Source organism: Notamacropus eugenii, chromosome 6, assembly GCF_028372415.1.
Source record: "Notamacropus eugenii isolate mMacEug1 chromosome 6, mMacEug1.pri_v2, whole genome shotgun sequence".
Lineage (NCBI taxonomy): Eukaryota > Metazoa > Chordata > Mammalia > Diprotodontia > Macropodidae > Notamacropus > Notamacropus eugenii.
This window is the reverse complement of record NC_092877.1, coordinates 277,193,633-277,207,626: the sequence shown is the minus strand read 5'-3', so window position 1 is coordinate 277,207,626 and position 13,994 is coordinate 277,193,633. Positions and strand designations below refer to the sequence as shown.

At 37.6% G+C, this 13,994-nt stretch overlaps 1 pseudogene; it reads left to right on the top strand.

Annotated features, from left to right (window-relative positions):
* The first annotated feature begins 1,884 nt into the window (after positions 1-1,884).
* Positions 1,885-4,097, top strand: LOC140509490 (proline-rich protein 3 pseudogene; annotated as a pseudogene).
* The last annotated feature ends 9,897 nt before the right edge of the window (positions 4,098-13,994 follow it).

Here is a 13,994-nt window from a genome sequence, read left to right as displayed (position 1 = left end):
TGGTGTCCAATCCTCACCATCCTAATGGTCTTTACTTGGATACTCGAGTTTGTCTATGACCTATAAAAAGAAAAACCCAATAAATAAGCATCATATCACAACGATAACTAGTTATAACACTTTAAATGGGACTTGTTCACCGGAGTAATAAAAAGCAGAATAAACACTCCCCCCTCAACTTTCCTATATTCTAGATATTATGCTTCCAAATACAGAATAGGTAAGCATTCGATTTTCTAGGCTGTCAAATCACATTTTGAACTTATAAGAATCTTTCAGTCCACTAAAACCTTCAGTTATTTTTTCCCCTCAAAAACAGCCAACTGACTGGGCTTATGAATTCTATACTTGTGAATTTGATATTTTTAGCCCAACAATAGAAACAACAATTTATTCCTTTAATATGCTACTTTTTAAGCTCATTCCCACTACTGATGACCTTTCAGAATCCTGACTATGCAAGGTTAGCCATGTCTTCTAGCTTTCTATCTCTGAATATTTGGCAAATATGTCTTCTATGGCTTTATACAAGTCTTAGATATATATTTTGAACGTAATAGAACTAAAAACACATTTCTGCTCAGCTGGTTTATAGCAGAAACTGAGTAATATTGCTTATGATAATTTCTCCACTGATCCTCATCCAGATGTTCCCCACTATTCCTGACTCTCAGGCTTCTTAATTGTTTCACAACAGTATACTTCAATAACATAGAGCAGCTCTTAACATCTTCTGCCATTTTCTGCCAGTTGGGCCACTGATTGACCAATAATAGGTCCCAGCCCATGTCTCACTTGCTCATTGTTTAGGTGTTGATGGCTCAGAGTGAGTATAAATAGCAATTGTTTCTGTTTTAGCCAGAAACCCTAAGGGTCTTTGCTTCTCAGACTGATTCTCTGAGAAGGCAAACTAGGCTGTCTTTTATCTCAACTGGTTTCTATCCTCTAATCACTGAATGGGTGTCACCTCAGATAAACTGAGACCTGGGAAAGACCTTAGTTTACAAAGGTCATGGTCTCCCCCTGCATCCTGGGCTATCTCCGGGAATCCTGACCTATGTTTTATGGTTGGACTCTGAATGACTCTGGAGAAGAAAGTGAGGCTGATGACTGCACAGCTCTGCCTCATTTAAATCCAGTTCACTTGCAAGTCAAGACATCACCCTCTTGATGTCTTTCATCCTCTTTGAGAGCAAAGGAGGAAAACAACAATAAAAAAAAAAAACAATAACAGTTGAGTACACAATGAAAAGAACCATGTTATATTTGTCTTTTTATCGTGTTTTGTCATGGCCAAAAATTATCACCCACTAGTCACTGTATTCATGATGTTTTTTTTTTTTTCCCTCTTTGTTAAGACTGATACCTTAAAGTCAGATATAATGAGTTGCTTTACCATGCTTAGTAACATGATAAAAAATAATAAATGTTGAATTCTTCCAGCACAGCCTTCAAGAACCCTGGGTCACCTTTAAGCCATGATGCTATGCTACGTATTGTGTTTCTTTTGAATAAGTTATACATTTCTAAAAGTATCATAAAATGATTTCCATCTTATCAAGTCTTAATAACATCTATAAGGTTAAATATGTCTTCTTAAATTGTTAGGATCCCTAGTTAATCATGTTTAACTTCCATTCTCTCAATCAACTAAACATTAAGAGCCCCACATAGTCTCTGAAAACAGAAGATAGAAACAGGACACATTCACATTCCACAGAAAATGCCTTTTAGGACCCATCAGACAATGCCTCAAGTCCTGTAATTTCATCAGATTGTTTTGGGAAGTATTTAAATAGGTCATGACTTCCTAGATAATTTTCCTGCTCCCCTTTCCTTTTCATAAATAGATATATAGATATTTAAAATCATAGGTGGCCCTGCTCCCACCGGCCCGACTCTGATCGTTGCTATTACACTGGCTGTGATGCCCAAGAGGGGGAAGCAGCGGCCACCGGACCCCGAGGAGAGTGGGGATGAGGAGAGTGGGAGCCCCGCTGGTCCATCCAGCCTCCTGGGCCCTCCACCCATAGCCAATGGGAAGTTGTTTGGTGGCCCTGATCCAGGCTTCCACAGAGGCCCTCAGATTTTAAGGGGACCAGTGATTCCCCCACTCCTGAGCCTTCCACTTCCTTTCTGGGGAGGATGCCCAATGAGAGGGGGCCCAGGACCCAGGCCTAGACCATACCCACATAGCCGTTGGGCCTATGAGGATCCAGAACCTAGGTGGGGAACAGGCTATGGGGACCATGCCAGGAATGGTCCTCCCAATGGATGGAGAAACCTTGGAGGGGGCAATAGTCACCATCCATCTAAGAACATCCCCTGGCCCAAGAACGCCCTTCAATTCAAGGATGGAGTCCAGGAAGGTGATAGAACAGATAAATCCAACTGCCCTGTCTGCAGACATTTCTCAAAGGGCCACTGTCGCTATGAGGATCTTTGTGCCTTCTACCACCCAGGAGTGAATGGACCTCCATTGTAAAACTGTGCCTTCCACCAGTCAGGCTCCAGTGGACCTTTTCTATCCTGGAAGCCCATTGCCCTATTGTTCTTCGTTGGCTTCTCTGAGGTGTTTGTGCCCAGCATCTCTGGCCAAGGAAGGAGCCTGAGCCTGATCCTCTCCCTCCCTTACCTGGGGCTCTGGGAGAATGGGTGGGGGGAAGAGTGTCAGAGGAGGTTTTTTTTTTTTTTAATAATGTTTTATTGATACTTTTGGTTTTTATGCCACTGTCACTTCCCAGTAACGCCCTCCCCCAACTCTGGCTTGTAACAAAGAAAATCACTTACGCAAACTATCAAATGGACCACATCTCACAGTGTATGCAGCATTCCACATCAGTAGTGGTCTGGGAGGTTTCTCAATCATTGATCTACATCATCTGTCTTTTTCTCTGTTAGAGGTGGGGGGGAGGGGTTGTAATTTCAATGCTGTGTCCCTTTACTCTTTCCCAATAAGTGACTTTCCCCTGATAAGTTGTAATGGAAACCTAATTGGTGCTGTTCACCCAGAATTTGCCCCCTTCAAGTATTACTTGTGGTTCTTGTGAGCCCTGGATAGTTTTGAAAAAGGACACAATCTTGATTCCATTTTTGTTTGTTAGTGGTGCCCTCCAACCCCCCCCTTCCTCACCTTCAGCAATAGGAGAGCTGAGAAATGCTCTTTATAGCAAGATGCCCTGTGGTTCACCTGATGTCCCCCCCATCCCCAAGTCATTATGAGTGTGACATAGTGAGCGGTCCCTTAGCTCCCAACTTTTGCTTCCCTCTCTCCTCTTTCCCTACCTTCTGTCAGTTGGATTCTGTGAATCTCCACCCAGTATAGATCTCTGGGCAATGAAATTCCCCTTTCTCACTGGGTGGAGCTTAGATGATACTACTGCCTTCTACCCTTTTCCTTACCTTTACCCCAATGTAGGTTTTCTGTGAAAACAGATTAAGTTTTGTGAATAGGGCCTGGAGAAAGATTAGGGAATGTGGGAAAAGGGAGGGACTGGAGCCATGACTGGTTGAGAGTCTTTGTTTTAGTTTGTTTTTTTTTAAGTAATAAACTCAGAAGAAACATTTTATTTAATCTTGATATTTCTGTAGTTTTTGTGTATGAGGATCATAGTGTATTCTAGAATAGGCTAAAATACAAGCTCCTCTGTTCGACACTGAAACCTCTGTACTCTGGCTCCAGCCTAATTTTTTAGGCATATTTCCCGTTACTTTTTATGTATTATTAGGTTTCATCCCCAACTGGCCTATTTGCTGGACATGACATTACATTTCCTGCTTCTCTACCTTATGCCTATGCCTGGAATGCTCATTCTCACCTTTACCTCTTGGAATCCCTAACTCTTAAAGGCTCAGCTCACATGAAACACCTACATGAGTCTTTTCCTGACCTCCCCAGTTGTTGGAGTCCATCCTATTTCCTTTGTATATACTTATCTATATTCATGTTGTTGTATATCTTTCCTTTTCCCCTGAAGTAGAATGTAAGCTCAAGGGCAGAGACTTGTTTTTGTCCCAGTGTGTCCCTGTTGCTGAGTAGAGTGCCTTGCACATAGCAGGTACTTAATAAATTCTTGATTTGAGTTAAAAAAAATAAAGTCATAGGTGAGGTTTATTGTTGTGTTTTATCTTGAATATATCCATTAAATAACTAGTCCTTACATGGTGATCTACTTATGAGATACCTGCTATACGTTTCATATCTATCAACCTATGAGTCCATCAACAAGCATTTATTGAATGTCTATTATGTGGCATGCACTGTGCTGTTGCTGATGATGACAAAGACAAAAATAAAACAAACCCTGTGCTCAAGGAACTTATATTCTATTGATGGGCATGATATATGCATATACAAGTACATATGGAATAAGAATAAGACAAATAAAAAATAGGTTAGAGAAAGAAAGGTCACTAGCAGTTGATGGAATCAGGACAGGCATCATGTAGTTGAGTCTATAAGGAAATAAGGGATTCTATTATGTAGAGATAAGGAAGAAGTACATTTCTCAGAGTACATGGAGACCAGAGATAGAAATGTTGTATGCAAGGAAAAGAAAAAAAAAAAGGTAATTTTTTAGTGTAATATATAATGAAACTTGAAAATTAGGTTAGGACTAAGTTGAAAAGGTCGTTAAAAGCCAAACTGATGAATTTCTATAGAAAGCCATAGGAATACATTGAGAGTTCTGATAGACACAGTCAGATCTGCGCTTAAGAAAAATCACTGGTCATTGTCTGAAGGATAGTCAGAAGTAGGGAGAGATGAGATAGAAATTAATTAGGAGACCATGGGAATATGTCATTTGATGATTTGAGTCTAGATTTATGTTTATCCCTTTCTTATTTTCATTTAAAAGATCTTCTGACAAGATTTGTAACATCAGGGAAATAAGATTTTTTTTAATAGACCAAATCAGTTCCTGGACAGAATCTCATAATTCCTATGTTTTAAGCCAATTTCAAGAAATACAAATCATATTCTCAAGAATGATGTTCTAAGAACTGTTTACTTTTCAATTTTCCTTTCCTTTCTAAAGCAATCATTCAATACACACTTACAAGGTACTGAGAGAAGTAATTCTAAATAACCAATGATTTACAAATATCCAGAGTTCCCCTCTTTTCCTAAATCACTGAATTCCAAAGTTAAGTCTCTTGAAGGACATTGCTAATAATGAGATTGGACTTACTTTCTTAATAGTCTTATACCGATACCATCCAGGTGAAGAAACCATTTTGCTTTTGGGTGGAGATAAATTATTTGAATATATTGCCCAAGACTGGGTATTCTGGGTACAACTATTCCTATGAATAACCTCTCTTTGACATGATACCACTACAAGACCTTCATTGTAAGATGGCCCAGCTTCTCATTGTAATACTGATTCTCTTATTAATTATTAACCAATCAAAGTTGACTGCCATTCTCAGGAACACCCCTCTTCCAAAGGTCATATAAGCCATGAGCTCATTCTTTGGTTTAAGAGAGAAAAGGCCAAATAACCATCCTTGTATTAAAATGCTGGCATTATTAATAAAATCATTAAATTATTCAGAAATTATGTTTCTCAAACCTTTTTTTTAAACACCACAGTACTGACTATGTTCTAGGCACTATGCTAGGTATTGGGGATAAAAATCCAAAGAAGAAAATACCCCTACTCACAAGGACCTTACATTCTAATGGAGAAGACAAGAAAATATGCAAATATATTCATAAAATGCAAAGGAATATAATAGTAAATATGTGGCAATTTGGGAGGAAGGGTACTACCAATTGGGGAGATCAGGAAAGGCTTCCTATAAAGTTATTGTTTAAGCTGTGTCTAGAAGGAAGGGAGAGTTTCTGTGAGGTAAAGGTGAGGAGGAAATCCATTCCAGGTTTTTAGGTCAGTAGTACAAAGATAAGGAAGTAGGAGAGGGAGTAGCAGAAACAACCCTGTGGATGGATTAATGAGCTTGGGAGGAGGAGTAAAGTCCAAAGAGGATAAAAAGAACCTTTGGAGAATGATTGTAAATGTATTTAAAAATCTAAGCTGAGGTATTTACATTTTGTCTCAAAAGCCATAAAAAAAGCAGTGGAATTCATTTATTGGTAGAGTCACAATTTCATCCCTGAGCTAAAGGAAAATCACTTTGGCAGCAATAAGTAGGATATGTTGGAGAAATGACAGCTTCAAGGCAGGGGGAATGGTTGGTTAAGAGGCTATCTATCGCCTCTTAGAAGAGATGTGATAAGGACCTGACCTCAGGCACAGTTGTAACTACATGTGTAGAGAGAAGATGTTGAATGTAAATGGTATTGTGAAAATAAATTGTCAGGTTCTAGCAAGTGACTGGATACGTGGGGTTAGTAAAAGTAGAGAGTAAAAGGTAATACTGAAATTACTGACCTGGTGGACTGACAGAATGGTAAAACCTTTGACAGAAATAGGGACATCCGAAAGAAGGAAACTTTTGTAGAAAATATGACTTCAGTTTTTCAGATGGTCAGGGAGAAATGTATGCACGATAAACAGCTGGGAAGGTTTATTAGGCATCGTATAATGTTGAACTGAAGTTGAGGGGACATTCTAGGGCTGTATAGAAAGATTTCTGAGCTATATGAAGAGAGATGATAGATTTACTCCTAGGAGCTAAAATCCCTAGGTTTCCAAGAGAGGGGATGAGAATAGGAGGTTGTCTAGCAAGAAATGAGAAGAGGGCCTAGACAGAACCTTGAATTTCCAATCTTTCGCCATTGGAAAGGCAGTTAAACTAGCACATCTGAAAAATCTTCAAGGAGTTCTGTGTTTTCTCTTTGTTAAGTATTTCATAATTTTTACTAATACTTTTACGTTCCATTTTCTTAGTATATTTCTTCCATCATGAATCACTAGAAGTGCTTTAAAGAAGTCAGGTTTGACCATCAATCAATCAACCAACTAGGAAACACTTATTAATCACCTTCTATGTGTCAAATACTAAGAGTACAGCCATACTTTCAATCACTCAGGTTTGTAACCTCAAAATTATTTTTGCTTCCTCACTCTCAATCAAATATCTAGTCAGCTGCACAGTTTTGTTGACTATCTCTGCATAACATAACTCGCATATGTTCTTTCTCTCTATTCATAGATACTACACTAATTCAGTATCACTTGAATTATTATAATAGACAGTCAGTTTTGCTTCTTAATTCATCTCTCTCCTCTCCAAATCCATCCTCCATACAGCTGCCAAAGTGATATTTCTAAATGGCTATTCTGATGCCATTTCCCCACTCAATACACTCTAGATCAAATATAAATTCTTCTGTTTGCCATTTAAAGCATTTCATACTGATAACCTACCCTATCTTTTCCTCATTATTTCCCATAATATATGCTATGGCTCCGTTAAACTGGCTTTACATTTAATCGCACACAAATCTCCCTCTTTTTCCTTTGAGTCTGTGACCTGCTTGTTTGTCATGTCTAGAATCTCCATGTCTTACACCCCCTACTTTGCTTCCATACTATGTTCAAGAATCACCTTCTGTACATGGCTCTTTCTGACACCTTTGCTCCTGCCTCAAGATTCTAGTGATTTTTCTGACAAAATTACCAAATATGTATATCTAGGAATGGATGGATGGTTTTATATATACCCACATATATTCACATATGTGTCTATGTATACATCTATGCATCTCTCTATATATGTACACATATTTGCACACGTGCATGTATGTACGCATGCATTCTGTCTACTCCATTAGAAAGTAAGCTTCTTGAGAGTAAGGACCTTTTTACATTTGTTTTTCTGTCTGCAATGCCCACTAGAGTGCTTGGCACACAGTAGATTCTTAATCAATACATTTTGATTGATTTATTAATTTAGAGGAGAGTCATTAGCAGGACTTGGAATCTGGAAAAAAAGACAATCAGAAAAAAAATTTCATATAGGAAGTGGTTTCTGGAACGAAGCTTTGAAAGAAGTTCATGTGTCTAACAGACTAAGAGGATGAGGAGTCTACTTCAGGTGTGAAGTATGGAATGTGGTATAGAAAGCAAGTCAAAAAAGCCAATTTTAAACGATAATGGGAATAGAATATTATATAGTTGGAAAAATAAATGGTATTCAAACTGTGATGAGTTCTAAATATCAAATATTTTGTTTTTTCTTGACCATAAAGGGGATAAGGAGCCATTATACTTTATTAAAGAAGGGCATGATATACCCAGACTTGTGCTTCAAGAATAGTATTTTGATCACATTAAGGAGAGTTATGAAACTTGAAGCAAGGAGACAAATTGGTATACTATTAGAATTGCCCAGGCAAGATGTAACAAGCTAATGAACTGCAGTGGTGGTTGTGTCACTGGCAAGAAGGGAACAGATCCAAGAGATGATGTGGAGGCAGAATCAAGAATTAAGAGCTGAATAGATATATGAGTGAACGAAAGTGTATGGAGAATGACTCTAAAGTTCTGAACTTGGGTGATGGGAAGAATGTTGGTGTCTTTGACACAAATAGGGAAATTTGTAATAAAGGATCAGTTTTGGGGGAAAGAGAGTGGGTTTTGTTTTGGCTATACTGAGTTTGAGATGCTTCTATAGTACCTTGTCTGAAATGTTCAGTAGGTAATAGGTGGTGCAGTAGATGGAGTACTGGGTCTGAATTCAGTAAGGCATCTTCCTGAGTTCAAATCTGGCCTCAGACACTTACTAGTTGTCTGACTCTGGGCAAGTCATGTAATCTTTGGTTCCTCATGGTTTCTCATGTAAAATACACTGGAGAAGGAAATGGCAAACCACTCTGGTATCTTTTCCCAAGAAAACCCCAAGAATTGGACACAACTGAAATGACTCAACAACAGCAATAGCAGTTGGTAGTTAGTAGTATAGAGCTAGAGTTCAGGAAAGAGGCTAGGGCTAGATATATAGATCTAGGAATTAATATAATAATTGTGATGATGAGGAAGAGGAGGAGGAGGAGGAGGAAGAGGAGGAGGAGGAGGAGGAAGAGGAAAAAGAAATAAGAAAAGAAGACATTTATAATAGTTCATTAAGGTTTGCAAAGGTACTTAGAAATATGTCATTTTGTCCTCACGACCACCTGGGCCTGGAGGTGTGAGGGAGATGCAATTATCCCCATTTTACAGATGAAGAAACTGAGACACAGAGAGACTAAGTGATTTGCCCCGGGCCACACATCTTGTAAGTGTCTAATGCTCAATATGAACTCTGGGCTTCCTAATTCTAGGTGCAGCACGCTATTCACTTTTCTCCCTTGCTGCCTAATTATTATACAATTAGACAGTTTTTTGTAATGTCTGGGAAGAACTCAAACTTCTCTTATTGATGGCAGGTCAATAAATATCCTGTGCCTCACAGAGAATAAACAAACAGCATTATGCATCACCTCTTTCTCTCAACAAAGTATGGAGTATGAGTACATTAAGAGTATCAGGTACCCCAAAGAAAAGAAATAGCAAATCTCTATAGTTCCAGGATTTTCGAGTTCATGATTACTACTTGTGTGTGACAGTGGAGTGTGGAGGGGATAAATAAAAAGGTGAACCCAGGAAGTTACACAGCTATAGCAGAAGAATTTTTTTTTTCCCTAACAGTCAAAGGCATAATGGGTAGCAATGGTGGTGGAAGGTTTCTGTTTGCTGTGACTGGTCATTGGTTTCACTTATCCTATCTCACATGAAATGAGCTTCCTGTGACCAGAAGAGATCAGAGAATTCCATCAGTAACAAGAGAATTCTCTCCTTGATACTACTCAAGTCCAGAGGCTACCCTTATGTCTGACTTTTGCTCTGTAGGGGTGAGGAACCTGAGGCTTTGAGGTCACATGTCACCTTCTAGGTCCTCAAGTGTGGCTCTTTGACTGAATCCAAACTTTACAGCTTAAGGACTCAAGGCTACAAGTTCCCCCCAACATCAATCACACCCTCCGATATTTTGAATGCTTCCTATGATAGCTAGCTCAATTGCAAATAAAAAATCAAACGTCAAAATAATTATCCTTTTTTTTTTTTTCTGCTCACAAAGGGAAGGAGGAACTAAACACATACTATACATTTCCTAGAACTACTAGGTTCAAATTGCTCTTATGTCTGAAGACTTGCGGATTCCAGGAATATGAAGGGCTTGCAGCTGCTTAGAAGGCTTTTATTGTGCATTTTCTTATTATTAGGTACTGTTAATGTGTGCATCAATTTTATTCTGATGGTAAAGGCATTCTGTACAGTGATGTATGTTTTTCTTCTCTGTGGTCATGTGAGTAGAGCTCCGTGAAATAGAGCAAGTTTAAGAACCAAGGATTTAACAGAAGGGTGAGGGTTTGAGTAGTGCTTGATTGGGTGCAAAATTCATGCCTCATGATAAGGAGATGGGAAATGAGTTGTCCTACAGAAAGTTAGAGATGAGCAATAGAAGATTCCTGACTCCGAGAGAATCAGAGAGGACTTGATTTTTCATCTGTCCTTCAGCGCACTGGGAGGATGTGCATAACTTAAAGCTGTACAAAAATACATTTTTTTCCTGAGGTAGTCCAGTCTTCCAGGCTTCATGAAGGGTCTCATACCTGTCACTTAGCTCCAGAAATTCAGTGTTCCTTCTTCCTTTGGCTTCCTTCATAGATTCCTGATGTTATTTAGAATCCCAGTTGGCTCTTCTCTCTGATACATGAAATTTGTGATAGAACTTTAAAAGTAAAAACAGAGATAAGATCATTCACATTTTTTCAACTTTTTCTTATAGAAGAGAAAATATACATATATAGTATATAGATATAGCTATAAATAGATAAAGACATAGTTATAGCTAACTAAAAATATCATAGCCCAGACTCTGGCAATCACTACACAGTTCTTTATTCCTTCCATACTTGGTTATAGTAAGATCTACTGTACTTTTTTCTTCTTTTTGGAGCTTTGCAGGTATAGTCACTTACTGTGGAAACATTTTTCCCATCCAGCTTCTCTCCTTTACTGACGCTGCAAACACTTTGGTTTAGACTCATCCTCTTTTCATGCATTATTGAAATCATCTACTAATTGATCTCTGATCATCTTTCACACAACTATCAAAATAGTTTTCCTAAGACACAAGTCTAATTATGTCCAGAGGGAGTGAGACAGTAATAACAGATCCTTATCCTTCCTAAAAATCCCTTTTGCCTCTAGGTCAAATATGAATGTCTCAGTCTACTTTGTAAAGTCCTACTTTGATCTGGTTCTAATTTATGTTTCCAATATTATTTCACATGGATCACAGTTAAAGACTTTTTTCAAGCCAAACATTACTAATGAAATTCCACCATTCCATTTCCTGCTTGCAAGTATTTGGATTGGTTTGTTCCCCTTTTCTGGAATGCACTCCTGCTGCAATGTCACTTTTTGTAACCTTTATCTTTTCTCAATGCTTAGCTCACAAGCCCTTGTTTTCCAGGTAGGCTGCATTGATCCCTACAGTTGTTCATCTCTTTTCAAATGGGACAGAGAAGGATTTATTGTTTACTCAGTCTGGGAAGCTCCCTATGTGGGAAATTCCTCTGCAAATATAGACTGTAACTCATCTCTGATTACATAGACAAGTCCCAGAAAATCATCCTCTCCACTCCTTCCTCAATGGGTCATTCTAATAATAAACTTGACTTCTGATGGTGCTTAATCTCAAGGAGCTTTCCTAGGCACAGAAAGTTTAAGTGATTTGCCCAATTATCCAAAAAATATTTTTGATGTGGATTTTTCAGCATCTCCCTATACTTGCCTGGCTGCTAAAATCTTATTCCTACTGGGAAGATGAAGCTTCTTTTACTTAATAAAGAGAAACTGACAGAAGTCCATAAGACATATAGAATCAAAACAGGAAAGCATAACCCTACAAATAGCATCTGGATTTTGTGGAAAAGATAAAGTAAGAGGAACAGGTAATTAAGGCTAAAGTATACCAAATCCCTGAGCTCACAGAGCTAAGCAGACTCAGAGAAAAAGAACACTCAGGAGCCTCAGGATCTCAAATTAAAGGAAAGAAAGGAATATTGGCTAAGAGTAAAAAGTGAAAGAAATCCACACAAAGCAGGCCCCCTTGGATTGACAAAAAGAGGAGTAGATATTTGGTGATCTGACAGTCAATAAGGCTGCATAAACATTGACTATTGTCATTACCAAGACTCAGGGATGGATCTCAGCTGCCTTTACAATGTCATCCCTCCTGTAAAGTCACTGAAATTCCTACCATTCCAGCTACTCTTGAATTAGAGAACATGGGCATTAGTATAGGTGATAATAGCACACATCACCAGGGAGAAAGGAAAGAATGGCATGGTTCTGGTCCATAACTTTTATACATTTGGATCAATTACACTTCCAAATTAACTAGCCATTACTTTGGGAGATACAGTTTCACTGGAGTTAAAGAATAGTTAGGTTTGTATGTAGAGATATTGGACATGACTCCTATAACCATCACATGGCTAACGTTTAGAGTTGGTTAAAGAATGAGGGAAGCTAAAGGTGCAGGCTGCTATCAAATAAGGGTAAAGGGCAGAAGATAAATTTTACCTGTTTTGCAGTTTTGCCTAGGGCTAGACCTGCTTGACAAATATCCTTGTTGTCTCTTGAGTATTGTAACATTTCAGGAATGGTGATAGACACAAATGCAAACACAGGAAATTTAACAACCTCGAAGTATATACGAGGAGTGGAATGGATTCCTTCTGAAATGAGAAAACCAAACTAAACCAATATTTGCTTCCTCCATTCACTGACTGCCTATTATTTCACTGAAATTCCTTTTTCTCTTTACCATCAATTACTTGGCCCTTTCTATCTGTTTCCAGTGTCTTTCTTCTTCTATTCTGTCTAATGCAGAAACTGTGGCTCCAGTTCTCTTGTTGAATATTCACCTAATCCCAAGTCTCTCACTTTTCATAAGTATATTTAATAGATTTTTTTTAGTCTAACTGAAACTTCAATTTCATAACTCTAATAGTCTATAAAACTTTTATATTATAAACATTAAAAAATAAGGTTATCAAAGAATAAGTACAGAAAGTATTTAAAGGCATCTCTTCATTTGTTAAAAAAAAAAAAAAGACCTCAGATATCTACAAATCATTTTCTTACAGTTAAATTGAGCTAGTCTCTCCAAGGGGAAATGTTATTCCCTTAGAGGAAACTCATGTCAACAACTGGTTTTTCCTATAAGTATAGCTGTATGGAATTTGTGAAGCAGATTCGTGTTCAAAAATAGATTGAACTACAAAGATTCTGAAGCTGTATTTTTTAATGTAAAATTTATGATTGGAAAGGATAGCACAAGAGAAATTCTACCCAGTGATAGTAATACATATATCTTAATTTCAAAATTATTAATTATGGCACTAGCCATGTAGCTAAGATCATGTAGAGAAGAGAGTTTTTTGACTCTCAGGCAACATATGTATAACAACACTAAATCCATACAGCATTATATGTCCAGTTGTTTTGACTATCAATGATTAAACCATGTCACTGGTTGACTTGCCATATATATATACACATACATATATATATATATATATATATATATATATATATATATATATATATATATATATATATACGTATATGTCAAAATGACAATGAAAAATGTTTCACAGACTAATGTGCAACTAATTCATTATGCCGAATAAGATAAGGCACTTAAGTTGTTATCTCTATAGGAACACTCAGAAAGAAGATACAGTAACAGAAATCCCCATAATGAAATATTCAGGTTTGGTAAATATTCTGGTTAGTAGAAAGATCCATGCATGGATTATTAATTTTCAAATAATCAAATGTTTTTAAAACTACACTGAACACAAAAACTATTTGGAACATAACATAATCTTCTTTTGCAGTTAAAAGATACCCTTAGAGGACCTTAAATATGAATACAAAAGATACCAGTTTTGGAATATCACATATATAAAAGGTTACAGTATTTAATTCAATTCCAAGGTTCACTGATATTGCAGCTTTAAGGATAAT